Genomic DNA, 23,104 nt, shown 5'->3' with positions numbered 1-23,104 from the left:
TCCATACCTATGCCCTCCTTTTCCAGAAAAAGCACTGGGCTAGATTGACAAGGATCTTTCATTTTCCTCAGCCATTTGTTTTGCCAGTTCACTGATTTCAGGTCCAAGCAACTTCTGCCTCTGAGCATGGAAGTGGGCGGCCTCTCAGTCATACCAATGAGATTACATTTCTTAGGCTGGAGTGTCTTTTGGAAGGAAGCCCGGAAATATTGTGCAAGGAAATGGTCCATATCCAGTCAAAAGATCAGATGACCGCATAATCCTCTGTTCTCTGATGTCCAAGTGGTACGCATAATCTGTCCCTTCTTACAGAAGACTGATAAGGGCATGAAGGTCTTCCAGAAGAAACTGAGCGATGCCAGCTGCACAGACGGCAGGATTTTAGGCAAACGAAAATGCACTGTGAGCTCTTTTAGCACAGCCATGACACTCTAATTGATGTGGTCCATTGGCGTCCCATCCTCCCATCCTCCGTGGCCACTGAGGTGCATGGATTGCAAAGCAGGGAAGGATAGCATCCCCAGTCAACAATTCTGTACTTTACCCTTCTGCCTTTATTATTTATTTTTATTTATCTGTTTCTCCTCTACTTCACACTTTCCACTTCTCCCCCCCTTCCATTCACTTTTCCCTCCCCCTCTCCCATGCACTTGCGCGTTCTCAATGTCACTGGGCCTACTAAGATCGTTGATTTGTTCTCCTCCGTTCCCCTCCCTTGCCGGGCTCTGACATACTTGTTTACGAGCGCGATAGAAATAAATGATCAATACCGCTGTGGAGAGGATCCAGCTCAGGAAATCTTCTAGGACTAGCAACCTTCTCCAGTTCTTGTCATTCTCTTAGAATGCTTTGGGCTCTCTGGATGAATGGCCATCAAGATGTAGGATTTGCTTTCGAATGACTGCAAGCATAAGAAGTGGAGGCAACCTCTAACGGACCTGGCCTCCAAATGTCAACGGGACCACGGTTAAGTTAATAGAAATGGCCACGTAATCGGGCACTTTTGTTCCAAAACGTGCTGCCTGTGTGCCAGACAGAATCCCCCTTATGGAGAGTCGTCTGGTTAGAAGTACACACACACATGGTGGATGAGTTCAGCTCAGAGGTTAGGGGCGGTGGGATGCCTGAAATCTACATCCATGTTGATCATAGCCACACTAGGCTTCAATTGATCAGCAGAGACCACCAGTGAGGGCCAGAGAAGCAAAGCAATCGGGCCTATGATCCACCTGCACCATTGTTACGCGAACTGAACACTATGCCTACCAATCAGGACAACTCATGTATGTCGACCATTGGGAGGCGCGGGTCAGGTCAGAAACAAGACCGCAGGTCCACATAATTTAGAAGAGACATGAAGAAGCAATACAAATGTATCCAACCCACATCGAGGGAGCAACCGAACACTTCCGAACCCTTCTGCCTTGCAGAAAGGAAAAACAGAAGGCAGTTCGGGGTTAGTTGTCTCTGTACCCCTCCCATTATCAAGGATGTTTAAGAGGGTTTTAAAAAAGTGTTTATAAGGAGCAGCTGGCTGCAAGTCTAAGGGCTGAATGCCTCATTGGACAGGGAATATGGACGAGGCGGTGAGGGGATGTCGAGCGTAAACTGTTTTCTGACTAATGAATGTGTCAAATCCTCCACCAGAGCGAGAAATTACGTTATGCGGGCCAACTTCTCTTCGAGTGAAAACAATTGTAAGTTCAAGGCAAGAACATGCAGTTCCAAAGTTGTTTTCCTATGTTTGCACCACAATTAACTTGTACAAAAAGAATTGCGATTGCTACAATGTTTTCCAATGCAGAACATGCTTGCCTTCGTCTCACTTTACAGCAGTGCATTTTTAAATGCCTCCTCACTTTTTACCTTAAAATTTGGAGAACTGGAAATGTTCCTCAACACTTACGTAATTATCTCTCTGTTATGCTGCTCCGACTGTGACCGAGCGAATAAGTACGATGTAAAAAAAACGAGATGGCCAATCACAAAATGGAAATGTTCTCAGACCGGAGATCATGTTGATCCTTTCCTGTCACGGCCGATCCTACTTCCATAATACACCCTGGGTATTGCACGGTTAAGTATAGACACTTCACAGCATAGTTGCAAACATGGTCCAGTCTAATTTGTAGATGCTTATCCAGTCCTGTTTTTTTTTTGCATTGTTGGACTTGTAGTCTAGGTTTTAGAATGGGAAAAGCAGGACTGCAAGTGCAAGAATACAAAGGGAAATAGGACTGGATACGCACCTACAGATTACACTGGATCACGTTAGCACCTGTAACAGAGGACTCTCTTGTTAGCGCCAAGAAACAGGGCTGGTGGTGTACGTGTCCTTTAAACATCGAAACTGCACAGACATCAACACCCTTTCAAATGGATTTACATGCAAGGAACAAGCAAATGATATCCACGAAACAATCTGACATTTAAGGTTGCCTAGCCTTAATGGAGGTCACAGTACATACATTCTGGGAATAACATGCATTAGAATAAGAGAAATCAGGTTTACCGTCGTCGCTGTCAATCAAAAGAGCAATGACCTTGCAGCTGCCAACGCGAGCGCATGATGTAATGCGGGCTTGTTCAGTGCTGCAGCTGCAAGAAAACACATAAGTACAGCTCAGTCACAAGGTGGTTGGAATGCCGTGTAGTCGAAACAATAAACAAAAAAACGACATGGATGCCAAAACATTCTGCTGATCTGCGTTTCGCCGAGCGAGTATGTCATTGCTTTCTAGATGGTTGAATCGTCTGGTGAATCCGGTTGTGTGCATGGAGACGTGAATATCGCGCCATTTGAACAATGACGGAATACTTCGAGTCCTCATTTTGGCGCACGTCATCCAGTGCTTGTGGGAATTCTTTTTTTAAATATGTATTTATTCTAAAGATAAGGGCACTTGTACATTTTAAATCAGAGTCAATGGGCCTCATTACGGGTCTGGTGGTAAACCTACCTGTGCTACTGGCGGGTTGCCGCTGGACCTGTAATAATTTACCGGCGCACGACTTCCCGGTGCCACATGGCTGCTCCGGTAGTCAGGCGCTGGAAAATTGTTAGTCCCCATTCCCATAGAGTGCTATCGAGTGAGGTCACGGAAGCAGCAGCACTGTTACCAAGGGTGCTGGTGTTTCCGTGAACAGGTCTACCGTAGCAGCAGTGCCCAGCAGGGTTGGACCTGTCGGGCACAGCAGGCACACTCAGGAAACAAGGGTGCCAGTGAGCTTACTGGCACCCTTGTTTCCGGACCAGCAAACTTCTAAGGCCCAATGTTTTTAAAGAGGTAACTAACAATTCCGTAGCTACAGAACAGAGAAAAAGCAGACCATGAAAACACCAACTAAAAGTTTGTGAAGAGTTAAAAAAAAAAAAAAAAAAACATTAAAACATTCTTCTAGGAGCATAAAGTGTTTAATTAAAAACGAACATATTTTTGGTGAGGCAAACAGGAGGGCTGTAGACAAACCAGAAGTATGTCTTTTGTTGAGGGGCAACCCTACAACAGACTGATGACCCCAATACTGCCACCCCGGTGAAACTGGTGAGAATGTAAACACCTGGCAGGTGTTCGAATTTTTCATCTATCCCAACTACAGCACACCAGTAAATGGTTTCCTTCACCATCTGGACATCAAGGTATATCTAAATCTCTTAAAGTGGAAATGCAGTCACGAAAAAAGCATTTAGCTGAATGGGGGCGACAGACAAGATTCTTGAGAGAAGTCCTTTGGGTATGTTTTTACGCAAGCTTATGTGACATTTGTAAAGCCAGTGCGATGTTGTGGCCTCCAAGCACTGTGGGTTCTCTGGGAATTCTGTAGTCTGAACATTATAGGTTAAGAAAGTTGGACAAAGATGCAGTGCGTCTACGTTTGCTGTTCTACATATTGGGAGAGATTTTCTTTTTGCAACTTGCCCTCCATAGATTTCAATGGCACACCCTTTCCTTTTGCTTGTTTTGAGCCCCATCCTGACTTTGTGGAGGCAAGTCAAGCCTCCTGCTTTACTTCCCTTGGCCGTTTTGCTCATTCTCATGGGGAAAATGACTAGTCCCTAAAACGGTCAGCACCAAAAGACGAGGTCTCTCTTTATGATTTCTTGCATTGTTACAATTGCAGACATCACCTTAGAGTGAAGTGCAGTTATGATACTTTGTATCCTTCCATTTCTTTTATATCATGGATGTTTTACTTTTACAATGTGCTTAAGAAAAGCTAGTGGCAGCTGTGATATTTTTGATGTTTTTGTGTTATTTTACTTATGCACTGTTGGATTTACATAGAATGGCTAACTAAAGGTGGCGCTTACCCCAAGATGGCCACGCCACAAGGTTTTTCGATTGTTCTTTGGCCATATTGTTATTTGACCGTTTTCCTGCCTTTTCAGGTCAGGAAATGCCTTATATATGGAACCCCTTTCAGATTAAAGCAGAGGCATTCATGAGCTAAGGGGTGTTGTGTGTATGCCAGAGATGGGGGCGTGTACTGTCTAGTCCCAATCCACATGTCTGGTGCTGGAATGTCTGTTGCTGGGCAGATCAGGTGATTAGTGTCTATCCAATCCCAGATCACCACTGGTTGTTTGAATGGTGCAGATCCTTAACGTTGGTGGGCTGCTCATGTTCTGAATCTTGGATGAAAGGAGTGCTCCTGCAGCTATTCATCAGATCATCGTTGGAACCAATATTTCTACAAAGAAGAGCAGCCGATGAGGACGCCTGCAGGTGACCAGCATCAACACCATTGTTGTCCCGGTGAAGCCCAGTGTGGGTCTCAAGAAAGCCTTAGTTGGTGTGTGACCCCAGGACCGGTAGGAACAACCAGTATCAACCCCTGCTCAAGGATTTGTGCCTGTTGAGTCTTCAGCTCTCTTCTACACTACCTTGCTGTAGCAGTCACCATTCGAGCAGAGCCTTGGAACTTTGCAGTTACTTGGCTCCTGAATTTTTATCCATCTCACACCACGGGAAAACGTGCTGGACCTGCTCCTGTGTTCACCACTGGACCATCACCTGTCACTCTGGACCATGGAGACTTTTGTTGGATCTTGTCGTCGTGTCCCAGAGGTGTCCCGTAGTAGTCTGTCCCACAGAAGCCTTCATTCTGTCTTTGTTTGGGTCTTAAACTGGAAGTTGTCGGGAAAAGATTCCTAGGTACCTCGACCAACCGAAACTAAATCCTACGAAACAACATAGCTCTTCTATTTAGACGTTGAGACGACCATCACTTAAGGAGCAAAGACAGAAAAACAAGCCTGCAACGAAGTATGGAACCTCCACTAGTGGTATCCGGAGAACTCGAGTCCGGTTAGGTCTACATACCGGTTTCTACCACCCCCTCTGCTCTATCTCCCATAGGTAACAAGGGTGTAAAGTCCTTACTATACCTCAATCGGACCTAACCTATGGTGGTGGAACTTGGGTTAATGACCGCCCCTGACCTCCCAAGATCTATCGTAGTGAGTTAAGATTGAGTTGAGGCCTGATCTGAACTTTATCTAACTTTGTATGACTGTTAATCATAAAAACTGGCACTGAACATTTCTATATAAACCTACCTAAAGAAGTATATCCTTTGAAACTGACACCTTTTGGGTACGAGGCCCAAAACCCTTTTAGGGTTGCACTTTATAAGATTGAGGCATGCTGTTTTGTGTTGCTTCCCAAGGAGTTCTATTTCTATGCATCCAAGTACTTACCTGTGTTTCACCAGTCATTGAATCAAATGTTATTCTAGGTCTCCCAAGGTTGAATGTATAGATCTGTTTTGTAAGGGTTTTGTGTGACACTATTTACTTTTGTTTGTTATATGCTTAGTACATAAACTAAAGGCCTGATGAATAAATTAATTTATACCTACCGTTCTAACTGGAAATACTTGTGTTTCTCTGTGTGTACTCATTGAAGCCCTAGATGACACTCACAACATTCCTGGGACTAAGCCTTGTCACTCTTCTACCTCACCTTGATTGGGTTCGACTAACCTCTGTGTCTTTCCTATTCACCATAATAGGGTGAACTCCAAATATCCTCCCACCAGGGATAATTTTGGAAATCCACCTTAACACTATACAATTTGGGATTAGAGAGGACAACATAGGTAAAGTTCCCCTCCTCTAAGACTTCTGAGAACATGGCATGGAATTTAATACTTTAAAAATTGCTTAAATTAACCAGAAACCGCCAAAGTTGACACATGTCTCCATAAACAAATTGTACAAAAGTTGTCACATACACATTTTATTAGGCATGTATCTTAATAATACTTTCACACTAGCTAAATTCACATGCTGTCCCACTCTGAGATGGTGAACTTCTGCATGCATTTCATTGTTAAAAATATATAGAATTATCACAGTAACAAAGTTTAAAAATGACATTTGCCATTGTATATCCGCACAGAGACTATCCAAAAACCCTTATACATAAAGGGTATAGCAAAATTACTTTCGATGGGCACAGCTTGCTGGATTATTCTAATAGCAGGGTGGTGTCATGCCAACTCTCAATACACCCACAAGCAAATGCTTAAATAATTATAATTAGTTATTTATAACACGCTTAATACTCAGAGGTTTCCAAGCGCTGACCTGGGGAATCGAACCTGTGCTGCTCTGTGTTGTCTTGCTTCCCAAGGCGTTTTGCCCCAGAGCTATCCTCTTGAGGCAAACTGCCCTGCTTTGCCTTGCCAAAAATCAGAGCGACCAGCAACCTCTTTCCATTGAATTTGAATAGTGGCCAATTCTAACATCTTGTTTTAATTTAGCTGCTCGTACATCTGATATTCCCAAGTGAATAAATAGAGTGAATGGAGGATAGCACAGGAGCAACACGTTGGTCTTGGAAGCAAGAACACACACAGCAAGAAAAGCTCGAATCCCGGATCCGCACTCGGGTACGGTGTGAGGCGCGTTATAAAATGTTTAAAAAAAATAATAATAAATGCAGGTTATCTGGATTGTAACGAAATCTAGTTTAATCACTCCCGTTAGTGGAAGCAGCCTTTAATCCTGAGGATAAGGTAATTCTCCTGGAGGTTGTTTAAGGTAGTAATTTTGAAAATATTTCGAGAATTGGCACCAGTTTTGAAGAGGACATAAAAGGACTACTGTGGCCTTACTGGATTACTTTCAGAAGCAAAGTGGCTAAAGTGATTCCATCTAGCCATAGAATGCCTAGAATACTAGGACTTCCACTGCTATGCTTTGGCAACGTCTTTAACCGAATCACAATTACTAAGAGAGATGAGGTTGCTTTTTAAGGACTTTCGGTCCAGACGTAAATTGTTGTCCTTCGGACGTGTAAAATCTGGAAAACCAAAGCTGCAGTGCAGTGCATACAAATAGTTTCTAGTGTGCTTGCGACACATCGGAGCTGGCAGCTCTCTGCTACTGTTTCCATCAACCACGGCTGTCCCCCACAGGCTCATTACGTTTGATTGGTGCACAGACTAAAGCAAATCGGCGATTTACCAATACTAATCAACATAAACCATACTTGTTGTGTCTTGAAATGAGGCAATTGTTTAAGTGCTTCCTTAAACACAATCATAATTTTGCTGTGGTTATTTAGCTGCCAAGTGGAACTTACTCACTGTCCAACTACAGAAACCAGAGCAAACATGTTTCCGTCTGACTCTGGAGGATAGCTCAAGGCGCAACGCGCTCGCCATGGAAACACGAGGACGCAGAGCCACACAGGCTCAATCCCCGGTTTCGCGTTTAGAAACCTCTGGTATTAAGCACGTTATGAAAAATTAATTTACACATGCAGGCAAAATCCTTACTGAATAGATTAACTTTCCTGTCAAACACAGCAGAAAGAGCTTCCTGTGTGCACTGGCACTCTGGACAAGCACTCCTCATCAATGGCCTACTCTATGGCATTGCCTCTATGTAGTGCTCCTGGCTGTCGGTTTGCTAACCCACCCAGCTGTGGCAGGGCTTGCAGTTACTGCAGTAGCGGAGCTGCATCAATGCCATAAAGACTGCCTGCATGCGTGTGGGCATGAACTGCATAAGCAACCACCATGGCCACTCATCTTCCAACTCATTGTAATGAAACAAAATGGATAACTAGCACTGCCCCATAAGCGTGGGTCATCAGGATCATGAACTACAATGAGCCAGCCCAAGATGCAGCGACGCGTGGCCAGTGCACACTGGTGTTACTTGTTGCATGGCTACTACTGACTGACAGATAAAATGTAAAGTTGCAACAACACCACATCATAAACAAAAAAAGGCAAACAATAAGTGGCACACACCATCGCAAATTAAGCATTACCAGAGACTCTTTCGGATAAGGATGGTGGGAAAATAACTGATTTGTTCTATAGAAGATCTCCACCTGCTTGACTTTGTTAAAGATTTATCTTTTTTATTTTTTTTTTTTAAAAGCGCACTCAATTCCTAAAATAACATTTAAAAAACCATAACAAGTTATCTGGCCTGGAACCGATGCTTCCTGAGGTAATGAAACAATTGGTTTATTATTAAGCTTCCTTTACTTTTAAATCTCCTGGAATTTGTCATATTTCAAAAGCACTATATATCCTGGAGATTATTTTTTTTTAATCCGTTTTAAAATTGGTTTAACTCTTTGTGTCTTTTACAATTCCTATGTTTCTTAAAAGCATTCCTGTATGTTATAACTTCTGATGTGCTCTATGAATCCATTAAATAAATGTACTGAATACAGTTTTTTCAGTACCTCATACGGCCACCTGGCTTTGCAAGCAAGAGCATCTTTCGAAGGACCAAATGCTTGACTGAGTGCTTCAGATGAGAGGTGGCAGAAAGGGAAGATAACACATCTACAGGAGAGAAGGGACTTAACTCAGATTTGGAAGGTAAAACATAGGGAGGAATTTAAAAAAGGAGGAGAAACACCAGGAAACTGAAGGGAGGAAATACAATCTGGAGTGGACTGAATGGGGGCTACATTAAATAGAGGATTGGAGGTACGAGGTAATGTGTAGAATGTTGATGAGACGGAGGCCAGACCAGAGGGGAAGGGGGCAGTAAGATCAAGAGAGCAGGATGAGACAGCAGGGTCAGGTCAAGGTGATAGTAAGGATACTGTGGAGAACCAGGAAAAGGGGGTTATTAAGACAAGATTAGAAAAGGCTTCTTCAGGTGAGGGCGAGAAGGGCCATGTGTCTGAGAGTTAGAGGGGGGGGGGAGCAACAAAGGACAGAGATGGAAACGTTATCAGATAAATATTCAGAGTTGAAAGGCTGAAAGCATGAGTCACGTAGGAGTAGGAAGTTTCAGAGGGCCAGATCAGGTTTTGGCCAGTTCCAACAGATGAGGTTACAGAGGGTGTTAGGGAGCATAGTGGTAGTTTGGAGAGGTGGTGGAGACAAGTGACAGAAGGTTCTGCTTCCCTTCAGGGCCCTTCAGGACATCAAGGACTGATTTAGACTTTGAACCTAGTTTTGGGCTTTGCAGGGTCCGCACTCAAAGGATCAGAAGAAGCCCAGACTTCTTTTATTTTATTGTTTATAGTGCAGACCTAGCATGAGAGAGGCAGAGCGCTGTACAGAGTGGAGGTAGTCAGCACTTGGGCTGGCATCTTTGTTAACAGGGGCGCAGCACTCTAAGTTAAAGTCTGTGCATTGGAAAGTGCGCCATTGGGATTAATCATTGAGAGATTTACAATAGGGAATGATGGGGGAATTCCGAGCCAATAGTCTGATTGAGTTCCAGAGGGTGGGTGCTTGAAAAAAGGATGTTTGCAGGTCCTCTTTTTGCAGACAAGTTGTGATTTAAGAAGGTTGGACGATTTGCTGCACCAGGAGAATGTGCCACCAAATAAGTGGAGCTTAGCCACCATGTACGCTGCTTTGTAGATGATACATGTAATCTTGAAAGTATCCTGGCCCACAGAGGAAGCCAATGTAGTTTCCGTAGGATGGGGGCAATTCGGTCCAATTTCTGCACACCCGTAGTAAAACATGCTGCAGCATGGTGGACTGCTTTTGGGTGAATTAAGTGGGCAGCTGCGACACCATCAAGGGGAATTTCCCCCATGGATGGGTGATGGCCTGCACCATGGTCCAGATGTGCTTCTGCAGGATGAAGGATTTGCTTTTGTGAAGGGTGGCGATTTCAAGCCAGTTTTGGGCCTCCATGGCTATGTGTTTCTGGAAGGATTGGCTACTGTCAATGGTGAAGCCTAACGATTTTGATGTATCCAAGTGTTGTGGCTCAAATCCTTCTAGGTGCGTAGCATTCAGCCATTGTCGGACAAGTTGTTGTTTAGCAGGGAGAACAATGGGCTATCATGAGGTAGGTAGTCGACATCCAGGAATGGATGATGGCTAGGTAATCACAGAGACCACAAATGTCCTGTGGCTTTTTACTCATGTAAAACTGAGCATCGTCTGCATCTTTGTGGATGGCTATATCAGGATCTTTGAGGGGTGTGCCCAGAGGATCCATGTAAACTTTAAAAAGGATCTGTGAAAGGATGGAGTCTTGGGGGATTATGTAGGAGACTGGGAGTCGGGTAAAACGCAATGTGTTCATGTGGATGGCCTGGTGGCTTCCCGAGAAGTAGTAGGTAAGCCAATTCAGGACACTGCCAGAGAGTCCCATCCTGTCAGCAAGGACGGAGAGGAGGATGCAGTGGTTGACAGTGTTGAATGCAGCCGAGAGGTCAAGGAGGCATGAATTGCCCATATCCAAGAACTGGAAGGCAGCATCCACTACAGGGATGGTGGCTGCTGTCTCGATGCTACGCTTAGAGCCGAGCCCTGACCAATAGCCATTTAGAAAGTAAAATAGTGAGAGTCTGGCGAGTAACTGTGTAGCAACTACTTTTTCCAAGATTATGCCAGTCCTTGAACCTGTATCAGAGAAGCGCAAGCTAAAAGTTCTGGAACTTTGGGACCACAAGGGCAGAGACTGGAAAGCCTAACGTCTCAGCCTAAGAGTGGAAAAGATTGTATAAAGCACTTGTGGAGGAAGAACAGCGCAATTTCTTTTCTTTTGATTCAAGTCACATAGGCAACTGGGGAGTCTATCCTTTTGTCTTTTCATTCTCTTCATATTTCCCTTCAAACTCGTTTTGTTTCTAAGAAAACGAATGCAAGGCTAAAAAAATGTTTGCAAGTCAATTGTGCACTATAATTGTCGCTTGTTCATTACTTTTATAAATAAAGAAAATAAATAATATTTTGATAAGATCCACAAATGAAAATGGTGGTTTGTGTTTGCGTGATCCAAACAACATCAGATTCAAATATTGGTTTAAATGCATGCATAAATGTTATGAATACATTATTACTGGTAGCCTCATTTGTATACTGTCATTTCTTGGGGAAATCAGATTTATTTTTAAGTTGACCTATCCATGTAAACAGTTTCTAATAAACATCTTTAACTTTGAACACCTGATCTTGGCATCCTCCTTAATCCCAATTATCCAGCATTTTACACTAACATAAGAAATAAGATAGTTAATACACTTGATTGCTTCTGATTGCAGAATGTTAGTGGAAAGGAGCAGCAGGGTAACTCTTAGCAGCTACCCAGATTACCAGCAAGAGGGCAGTTGGGCCCAAACAAAATCCCCACCGTAAAAACAGAAGACTTGACCGTAAGGCAACATTTACTGTCTTTGTTATCAAAGTGTCAGGGATCACACTAGAACAGCACGGCACAGCAGTCCACAGATTCACGTCCTCCAAACATGTGCCATACGTTTTTTACCACTAGTGACATCACAAAAACACATTGCATTCCCCAAAACGTATCAGGGAAGGGCATTTGTCAGTTTAGGAAAACTATATATGTAATACATAGGGGTTAGTATAACCATTTGGTATCCATATCTGATAGCTCCTCCTAGGACCACTTCTAAATGTAGCAAATACAAAGTTGCAGGTTAACAGGGAAATGAGTGGCCACTGCAACATAGTGTACCTGAATGTGAAAGGTAGCTAAGGATTGGAAAGAACATGTCTTCCCAGTCGTGGGACCTTGGAAAGCTACCAGGCTGAGTGAAACTATTAAAGGCAATGGGAGCAATCATAAAGGTTCTGTATGTTGCCATCTCTGATCGCCTAAGCCCTGAGAACGTATATCCAGCTTGGAACCTGTGTAGCTATTGTATCTTTCCACCTCTGATTCGATGGGAACAGCTTTCCTCCATCTTCCTCGAATTAATAGGCACTGTTCTAGTCTTCCAGGTCACCTGTGTGGACTACGAAATGGAGCTCTCCTGCTTGTAATTATGAGGATTTAAGCTATATTCCTTGCAGATGTTTTATCGCCTTGGTAAACTGAAAACATTCCATCTCTGCTTGTCCTTGGCTAGGATGTGCACTGTGTCTGTGCTGGAAGCTCGGCCTGTCTGCCTTCTGTTGAACCAGGCTGTCATCATCCCCATGTATTCGAAGTCTGCCTTGCCTTCCCCATTCACTTTAGTGCACCTATGGCTTCCATCTTATGGCCGTCCATGTTAGTCACAGTTAAGCACTTGCAAGCTAGATATATGTATTTTTGGCATCTTGCTGTTTGCGCTTAGCTTAAGATTTACTGGTGTAAGTGTATCAGTCTTCCAATTATCACAAGTCATAAGCATTTGATTTGTGTCTACTTGCAATAAACTAAAAGTGTTTATGTAGTTTTTCTGCATGGATGTCTATATACTTCATGTCTAAATGCATCTACGTCGTGATGTCAAAAGTAACATAATCAGCTTTCATTTTGACAGTCGGGTACGGTTTGAATGGCTGTCTGAGAGAGTAACATTTCTCTCATATGTGATACATCGACAATGGTGAAGAAGGGCCCAGGAGTGATGTACATCTCATCTCTCTGCCTTTGGGATACAAGTCGAGTGGGGTTCATGAGGGCCACACTTGAACCTCTGTCATCAATCCGCCCCTCTGGTTGACAAGTTGACCACACTCCCCAAATGACCCTCCCTAGTCACGTATAGTTTCGGGACACAAACCTTTCTTACTCCTCCTAGATGTCCATGATATTTCACATGATCGTGCAAACTCCAGGTCATGTAGCTGCAATCTGTCTGGGGCACATCCAAACTCCAGGTCTTGTAGCTGCAATCTGTCTGGGGCGCACCATACACATTTTCCCCAATAGTCGTGAGAGTTGTACCTTTCAGAAACTGAGGACACTGCCTCAGTTGTGACTTCAGTGCATTATGTATTTTCATGTCCTCGTCTTCTTCGGTCTCTACGCCCAGTAATACTTTCATCCCTATGGTCTTTTCAGTAGTCTTCCTGCTTTGTGATATTGATACTCTGATGACACAGAAGGCGAATAGCACCAGTATCAATGCAGCTATCAGTAATTTCAATCAGTTGGCCATCCATGATGGTATCCAGGAAAAGATGTATGATAACCAGTCATCAACCTTTCCTACAGCATTTGACCCTGCCTCCATTTTGATGTGCATGTCCGATAGTTGAGTGTTAGCATCTGTCAGGGCCCCATTCTCTTCATCATGGGCGGATGTGAATGCACAGCAAGAAAGCCCGATCTTGGCGCAAACACCTCCTTCCATAGCCCCGAGGGGTGTTCCTAGCAGCTGCAACACCCCTTAAACAATTTGGCAAAGTGCTTTTGCCACTGGGTCCAATGTAGAAGAAAAATATACACACAGTCTGTTTTTACCCCCTTGCTGTTGAGCAAGTACAGATCACACACAGTCTTGCTTTTCATGCACCAACAACGTAAAGGGTTTAGCATAATCAAGAGTGCCCGAAATAGGTGAATTACACAATGCAGATTTTAAAACATCAAAACTCTCTTGCTGAGCAGCAGTGGAGTGCTACTCAGTTTTAGTTCCAACAGTGGTTTGCTAAAAGCAAAACATTGGGAATCCGCTGAATGCAAAATGAAATCATCCGTATAAATCCTGGCATCTTTCTGCGTGATAGGGACAGCTATTTTCTTCATAGGCTTTATGCGGTGAGTGTGTAATCTATGCTCTCCTTTTGAAAAAACATGTCCTGAATGGGTAACCTGGAACTTACAAAACTGTTTTTTTAATGACACTTTATGTCCCAGTGGTGCTAGAATGTGTAATAACCGCACAGTGCAATCCATGCATTGTTCGTGGGTATCTGCAGCTATCAACAAATCAATGTATTGGAGCAGTATGGTATTTGCAGTCAGTGTAAACATGTCTAGCTATGTTTTCAATGCTTGCTGCAAATACTTGGGTTTTCATTTTAACCTTGTTGGGGGGGGGGGGGGGCAATACAGAAGGTGTATGACCGCTCTTTGCCATAAAAGGCCAATAGGTACGGACTGTCTTCATGGATTGGAATGCCAAAGAAACCATTTTTGAGGTCCATAACAGTGAAATATTGGGCTGAAGGTGGCATCATGGTGAACAGGGAAGCCATGTCCGGGACCATTTGATACTGTGTTTCTACAGTTGTATTTATTGTTTGGAGCTCAATAATCAGTCTCATTGTGCTGGAACACAAGGCTTCCCATCAATTTGTTTTTGCAGAGGAAGAATTAGGCTGTTGCTGGGACTCCCCACAATTTCTTTTAAAATCCCTTCACCTAGTAAATCCTGTATTACGGCTTAATTCCTTCTAATGCTTTGTTGGGTATTTTATACTGAGGAATTCATGGTAATACTGCAGCAGTCTTCACCCATATTTTCACTGTGTCAACTACCATACATCTTATATTATTAGATCCCGGGGCCCATATCATAGGCTCAAGTCCTTTAAGTTCAAATGGCAAATCATTGGTAGTAGCAGCAAAACATTTTGAAAAAGACTCTGCATTACATGTTAGGTACACTCCATCAGGGGAGCAATATATATTTGCATGCAAATGTTTCAGCAAATCCATTCCCAACAGATTTAAAGCACATTTTATCATTAACAAGCAGAGCCATGCAAGATATAAGACCTATAGTAAACTGTAGAGGTTCCGATATTAGACTTTGGACCGAATTATTAGAGAATATCACTGATGCATTTACTTTTCCAGAGAGGGTAATATGGGGCACTAGTTTGTGGGAAATTGATGTTTATAGGGAGTGCCCCTCTCAACTGAGTATAGATAACATGATAGGCAGATCAAATGGTTCTATTGTTCCAGGAATCAGGATTATAGTGCCTTTATTTAGGGTAAAAAGGGCACGTGACACAGCGCATATTTAGTTTAGGATGACCGAGGACATGAAGGATGCTTAAAATATCACATACATACCGTAAGTGTATAAGGATATATCATGATTAAAAGATACAAAGTGAGAGCTGCTTAAATAAATAATAGCTCCCTGAAGAGTTAATCCAATGTCAGACAAAGATATATTTCAAAATGGATAACTCAATGGTGTCCATTTGTAAACCAGGTGTGAAAAACTATTACTCATGCCAAGAGTTTTCAGACAAGCAACAGAGGCTGATGCATTAGAGACAGTCTTTGGCAGCATCTTGCAGTGAGATAATTGGGTTTGATAGGTTAAAAATGGAACTTGGCAGGAAAATCAGACAAGATTAATGATTAAACTGGAAAAAATCAAGGCAAACTTTGATACATTTATCTATGTTCTTAATGAGAAGGGCACAAAGTGCTTCATGCAGACCATTTTGAGAGGCCTCTCTATTATTTTGCACCATATAACATAGTTCATCTATTTATCCATAGTATAAGGTACTAACTAACTTGGCAGGACCTTGAAAATCAGATAAAGTGTAGACATTGATGTGATGAAGGTGTTTTTGGCAGAAGTTGAGAACGGTCATAAATGTGTCCAGCTAAGTCTAAAATAAGCTTATCAGTTTTGTGCGTCAGAGAAAATTGTGGATTCCAGCTATGCTAATGTGGGTTTAGTGTACACCAGATAAGCCAGCCAATGATAACCGCAGCTAATAAAGACTGCTGAGAACCTTCCATGCGCCCGATTTTCTCTCGTCTGTCTCCGAGGAATGTTCATGGATGCCTGGTGTTTGATGGAGGATGGTGACCAGGCCCTTCAGTTCAGATGTATTGGGCGCACCTGTGTCAAGGAGGAATATCGCCCATTTGCCTTGCACTGTAGCTTTTATTTATTTTGACATTTGTTAAGAACGCTGAGCCCTTAGACATCTAGGCGCTGGTTACAAGCATAATGGTGGCAGATAAGAAACATAAGTTACTTACGGTTACAGTGCAAGTATATCTTATGGCACATTCTTGTTACAAAAATGCTTATGGTTACGTTCATACATACATTTACAAATGATTACATGGGAGAATTGCAGCCTTTTTGGCGCAAGCGCAGTGGTGTTGGTCCGGTTTAGCGCAATCTTCAGCAATAAGGCTAGGTATCTAGTTACATTGATTTACAAATTGCCCCTTTGAATCTACAGGAATACTTCTGCACCCCTTTCCCTCTACAGGGCAGACCTATGCTATGTAGTTCATTGTACTGTAATCATCCTCATAATAATCCCTAGCTGAATATTGCTGACCTTGCTAAGGGTCAAAATAATTATGCTGTTGCTCATTATTCTCTTCTGATGTCCCACTTTTGTTATAATGTTGTTCCTGGCCTTCGTCCTTATAAATGTTCCTCTTGTCATTTCTCGCCCATACGAGCGCCAGCACCCTCTCTGGCGCAATGGACACTCCCTCCAGTGGTCTTCTGCTTTACATAAATGACACCCATTGTCCATCATGGCTGCTCCATTACTTGGTGGGGCACTACCACCTCTTGCTCCTCTATACATACCTTTGTATACACACTACCTCAACATTGTTCTGTAAAAGGCTATTGCATTAGCACCCTGGCTTTTAATTCCTTCATTTTCTTTTCATTCTCCCCCTTCTCTTTAGCATGGCGGTTTGCATAATACCTAGTCAAAATCTGGGCAGAACTTTGAGTTGGCCGGGTGGACTCATGGGCCTGTCTATCATTCTTTAGGTGAGGCAACAATCCCTCTACAAAGTGTGAACAAAAGGATCTCTGTCCCTCTGCCATAGCCATTCCACTGAACGAGGTAAAAACGTCTTCCTTTCTTGCAAAATATATTTCAACTGACTGCAAGCAGTCAGTTTATCCCAATTAATTTGCTTGCGGGGAACCTCTTGCTGGATACGTGTTATCAACAGTGCTGGAAGAGCTACAATTTCTTCAGATAATTCCCCAGTCTTCCACCTTTTGCTTGCTACCTCTGTCAGCTCATCCCACTTAATGACAGGATTTAAACTGTCTTGCATTCTGCATTGGCACCATATATCTGCTGGCAGAATGCATGAAAACAACTGATCTATATACTGGATAATAAGAACTCTGCCCAGGTGTGGGAGTTATTAAATAAATGTAATGCTGTCCCTCAAGTTAATTCTCAACTTAATGGAGTCAAAGAAGCTCAATGGGTTAACCATTTTACCAAACTTTATGCTGATGACAAGATGAATAGTTACAAGTATAATAGGAGCTTGGTTAACTGTTGGCATTTGTTCAGAATCAATTGTTGAGGATTTTATTAAGAAATCGTCCTCTTCAAGAGCAGCGGGCCATGATGGCCTTACAAATTATAGGTTTAAACAAAACCCAAATGAGTGGGCGAGTATCCTAAATAATTATTTTCATCATATCATGCAAACCAAAGTAATACCTGTTTCATGGCGAACATCCTTGGTTGTGCCGATATATAAAAAAGGTGGCCGTAAGGACCCTAAAAGCTATCGACCGATTGCACTGTTGGACGCACCGGGAAAAATTCTCTCTAGGATGGTCCTAAGAGAATTCAATGATTGGATGGTGAAAGATGGGCAGGGTGATCCAGCTCAGACCTTTCCGGTGTGTTGTCTTCCTCAATCTTCTTCGACCTCTCCTGCTGGGATTGAAGCTGTTGAGAGATAAAAGTGGCACTAGCCATCAATGAAGCTAGGTAAGCATGCATCTCATAAGACAAAAGTATAACTATGGGCATCTGTCAGAACTCTAGTGGGAGGACCAAGTGAATGTCCCATGCATTGCACTGTCACCACCATATGAGGAGTTAAGTGGTGGTCGTATCCAGGCTGATTGTAACAGGCAATGAAGGCACCCCTTTTTAAGCGTGGCTTTGATTTGAGCTATTTTCTCTTTTAGTAGGCCATTGAGTCACTCAAATATTCAATTCATGTGCAGGTGATACACGCAGGAAAACATGTGCTTAATCCCCAGTAGAGCTTGTTTTATGCTCGACGGTCCCATTTACAAAATGAGGTCTGTTGTCAGACTGCAGGTCCTTGCACACCCCCATCACAGGAAAACCTCTCCAACAAGGAATTTTACGGCTCGGAGGGCATCAGGTTTGAGCACGGACCAGCTCCGATCCACCAGGAAAAAGGGCATACAATTACTATCATGTAGTGATAGACTTTGCAGACCTAGATTATGTCTAAATAATCAACTTGGAGATGTTGGAAAGGCCCAATTGGGCAGGGTATTGCTACTGCACTACTCGCAAAGTATGGCCTACATTAATCTTTTTACAGATAGAACAATTTTCCATAAATGCAGCTATATGCTCTGCCATATTTGTGCTTGGCACTTCATGACTGCCATGGCTGATGGGATTTGTAGCGCGTTTTTAAGTTTGCCCAATAAGGGAGCGTGCTGCATCAGTGTACCTTCAGCACGTCTGAAGCCTCTCCTCTGCCATTGTGGCAGTCCAGCGTGTACTGAGGATGTCACATAGGCTGAATTGGAACACACTAAGCTGCTTGTCCTTGCGCACTTCTAATGCCATTATGAGAGCCACTCATTCTGCTGCCTGCACTGAAAAATGTGAAGGCAATCTTCTGCTTGCTTCCTCTTTGGCTGTCCCGTCTGATTTAATATTCACCACTGCTGTCCCAGTATGCCTTTCTCCAGTCATCTGGTCTATAGTTGAAGACACGTCAATAAATCTCACCATCCCCCCTCAAGGGCATTCCCCTCCCCCACTTTAGGAATGGCATTGTTCCTTGTACGTAGTACAGTCATGCACATAGTCTCCCTCCTCCACTGGTTCATGTTGCTGCGTTTACAATTCTGCATTTCACTACTTTTATCGCTGGATTCAAGATAATCACCTCATATCCAGATGCTCTCTGGGTAGTCAATGTGCTTTTGGACTATTCAAGTATCGCAAAGAGGGCATGCTCCACATTAAGTGTGGTGCTGCACCCCATCATGATACTCGCTAGAATTTTTCACTGAATACGCAGTAGCAGCCAAAGCTTGTTTGCAAGGGTAATGTCCTCTCATCACTGGGTCTAAACGTCTACTGTAGTAGGCCATTGGTTCGTGTCCTAAGGTTGTCTATTGTATCACTACTCTATTGGAGAGTGAGAACAAATAGAACGTGTCCTTGTAATTGGGAATTCCTAACACTGAAGCAGTGCAAATTGTCTTTAGCTCCTTAAATGCTTCTGTCATTTTGTGAGTCCACAATAGGTTACCACCCCCTCTCTGTGCCTCACAAAGCCTGCTTAATAGGGTTCTCATGTATGTGCTGTAGTTGAATACCCACACTGCAATAATTAGAAACCCAGGAATTGCTGCATCTCCCTCGCTGTCTTTGGTGGCAGCATTCTGAGGATCACCTCCGCCCTTTATGGAGTTACTTTTCGACATTCTTGTGATGTCAACTGTCCAATGTACAACACTTCCATCTGGCAATACTGTAATTTTGCCTCATCTACCGTGTAACCCTTTTCTGCCAATACAGTCAACAAGTGCACCGAGTAATTTCGACACTGCTCTTCGGAACTGCTGCAGATCAAAATGTTGTCTGCGTACAGAATGATGGTACTCTCCATCGGTATTTTTCCAAGGTCCATTTGGATGCCCCTATTAAAGAGAGGTTACACAAAGTACCCCTGTATTAATCTCCATGTATTTCCACCTCCAGTTTCTAGATAGGAAGGAAGTCCAGTCCTGCGACGACTCCTGCAGTTATGGAAAAGATTGCGTTCTTCAAATCCGTTACTGTGAAATCGGTAGCTTCCGGCTGAACGCTACATAGAATTGTCACGGGACTGGGAACTAACGGAAATTCTACCTCAACAATTTGGTTCAAATGATGTAAATCTTGGATAAAATGCCATGATCCCCCTTGCACTGTCTTCACCGGGTACCCAGCGTTATTACACTGACTCCGAAGGGACTAGAATGCCTTGCGTTACTAAAGCAGTGATCGTCTCATAAATGCCTTGGTCTGCATCTCTAGATAGGGGGTATGGTCTTGCCCTCTATAAAATAGCCCCTGGCTTGAGCTTTATTTTGACAGCTCGCATCTCCTTTAACAGGCCCACGTCATATGGACTGCTAGTTCATCGAACAGTGGGTACTCGTGCCAGGTCTTCCTCGAAAAATGGTGGTAGTGCCTGTTTTTCAGCAAAACCATTCTCTGTGGTACTTCCCTATAATGGATCCTCACCCAATGGGTAATGCTCATAGAAAACACTGTCTCATGATCAGTCAGTCTGTGCCTTTCTCCCACCACAATGACTGTCATCCATGCTCGTCCTGTGGCATCATTCCCATGCAATACTACCCTCTTGTCCTTTACTATAAACGCCTACAGTTCTACTGGCATCACCTGTCCTCCTCATCTACGGGACCCTCTGGTCTGAACAAGAACTCATTGGGTATACGTAGCAATTTGTCTTGTATCTCTGGAAGCTATGCTATCAGCACCTCCACTCCATATTGGAAAAGCTTGAGATTCGCTGGAACCCCTCTCTGCACCCCCCCTCTGTACAGTCTTTCAGTAATATTCCTGGATAAGTTCCCTCACGAACACGTAGTGATGTCAAGCACGCTATCCCCTGGTAAATGAATGAAATGGTCATGTTAAGTCGGCTCATCATGTCCCTACCCATTATGTTTAAGGGTGTCTGTCGGGAATATAACAATGGATCGTTTGTCAGTAAAAGGAACAAAATCTGTATCCCCAGAGAATCCCTGTGCATACATGGCAATGCCTGACATTGGGTATTTCCCTTCCCTAACACATGATTGAGTCACCCCATCTCCACAAGAAAAGAGAACGTCTTGTCACCTACTGTCACTCCTATACGCAATTCCTCCTTTGGTTTGGGTGTAACAGATAGGATCGAACACATCCTGTTTGTCAGTGGGCTGTTCTATTGTGAATATAATGACATTCCTGTCCCGATATAAGGATTGCCTCCAACTACAGTCCCCCCCTACCAATTTCTGTATGGGAATCTGCACCGTGGAGTCTGTGTGGGTCGTCGCTACAATGTTCTGCTGCATCTGTGCTTGCTTTGGTGGTTGATGTAGCTGTGCATGTTCCTTTGGTTGCGTTGCATGCGCCATGGGCTGGTATGGTTGCATTGGCATGCTCTATGTCTGCACCGGTTGTGGCACATATGCATGTGCGTGTGTGTGATCCTGGCATAATTGTTGGCTTGCTCTGTCTGGTATGTCTGCTTCCGCTTCCTCCGTTCTGTTGTATTCCACCCCTGCTTCTGCACATTCACGCCATGTGACCTATCCTTCCACAAAGCCAGCATTGTATTGGACCCATCCATTGGTCTTGATTGTCCCCCATTAAATCCATCTCCACCCTGTTGCACCGGGTATCTGAAGCTTCTTGCCCCAGGCACTCCTCCCAGTCCCCTTGACCAGTGGTTTCCAACATCCCTTCCTATGAACCCTCCTCCTACTGTCTTCGGTCAATTTTGTATACTCTGGGTAACTATTCCCTCTCCGCTTGTCAACACTGTCCCTTCCATTGTGTACTTTGTTTTTTCTGCACTAACTTCGCCTTTTCCTGCTTTCTCTCCCAATGCTTTTTTCTTGCTTTCCGCTGCATTAACCGACAATAGTTTACTATAGTTAGTTGGATCTCCGACCATGGTTTAACCTCCATCCCCACCAATTTCTTCAGGTGTTTCTGTACCTTTTCTGGAAACCCTTGACATAATATATGATAAAATAACCCCACTGTTTTATCCCACGGTTCTCTCATCTCAAGAGACCAGCGCTCTTCAATCTCCTGAATATAAGCAGGTCTTAGTTTTCAAGCATTTTGCGCGCCATAATCATGCTTATATCAGATGTGTCCGGGTACTGTACCCTTAGAGGTTGCCATACGGCTGCTCTGTACTTATTGAACCATTGTGCACCATGTTCTGTGCTGTCACTCTGGGGTATACTGCTCTTTTCCAAATGTCTTCCGCTAACTCCCCAAGAATGGCTGAGTGTAGGCTCTTCATGTTGCCTACTGCCAGTGTCGTCCCTGCTGTCAGCCTTTACATCTCATAAATCCATTTGCCATCCACTGCAGTAAACAAGGGTGCTTACACCCCAAATTATCCTTATCCATCTGTTGCCATGGGATATAATGTGGTTGCCCGCCACCCTTCTTTGGTAACAGAAACTGTTAGCCTCCCTCCTCGGTCATGTCTCCCAATGTATTTAGCGGCTGTGAGTGTCCTCCTTATCTCTGCCTGTGTCCATCCTGGCAGGGCTTCGAGCCTCTGCACATATGGGGTAATTCTGTCTGCACTATGTGATCTATCCCTGGGACGCTCCAGTCATCCCATGGGTTCTCTCTCATCTCTTCCTGTGTCTTACCCTTCTCCCCACACTGCCTCTCTGTCCGGGCTTATTTCCCTGAAGCGGCAGTGAGGCCTCTCCCTCTCATCTTTGCCAATTTCTCGTCAATCGTCATCTGATCCCATGTTCCCAATAGTATCGTCACTGCCTCCTTCTCTTTCGTCCTCAAAGCTGAGCCTCCTTAACATAGGTTTCTCCTGTTGTTTCCACTTCATTCTATCTCAAAAATCACCCCCCGCCCCACAACGAGGCTAACGTTGTACTCGTGCTCACCTTTGGGGCAACCAATCTGTCTCTTCTGCTCCTATAGGGTTCCAAATGCTTCTTCGTGTCCCCCTCTCTCATCGTCATTTAGATGCATCAAGTCTGTCATGGTGTCCACTGTTTCCTTAGAATGTCTCTCTTTGCTTTTGTCTCTTTCCCGCTCACATCTTGTATCCTCCATTTCTTCTCTGCATAGACGCTCTAACAAGTCTCTTGATTTCCAACCTTCTCTATTTGCAACTGTCTCTCCTTTTCTTCTTCCTTCCGCATAACTGTCTCCTCTA

The 23,104-nt window shown here is 43.7% G+C and overlaps 1 protein-coding gene across 5 annotated transcripts in view; it reads right to left on the bottom strand.

The window, feature by feature from the left end:
- ST3GAL6 (ST3 beta-galactoside alpha-2,3-sialyltransferase 6) overlaps positions 1-23,104 on the bottom strand; it is a 773,060-nt gene that overhangs the window by 486,671 nt on the left and 263,285 nt on the right. For 4 of the 5 annotated variants that reach the window (XM_069637206.1, XM_069637205.1, XM_069637208.1 and 1 more), the window contains one exon: positions 2,513-2,598. The exons of the other annotated variant lie outside the window; for it this stretch is intronic. The gene's annotated coding sequence lies outside the window, so the exon portion shown is untranslated. The remainder of the gene's footprint in view (positions 1-2,512; positions 2,599-23,104) is intronic. 5 annotated transcript variants of the gene reach the window in all.

Source organism: Ambystoma mexicanum, chromosome 7p (genome assembly GCF_040938575.1).
Source record: "Ambystoma mexicanum isolate Mex_15411 chromosome 7p, UKY_AmexF1_1, whole genome shotgun sequence".
NCBI classification, from domain to species: Eukaryota; Metazoa; Chordata; class Amphibia; order Caudata; family Ambystomatidae; genus Ambystoma; species Ambystoma mexicanum.
This window is presented reverse-complemented; position numbering and strand designations above follow the sequence as displayed.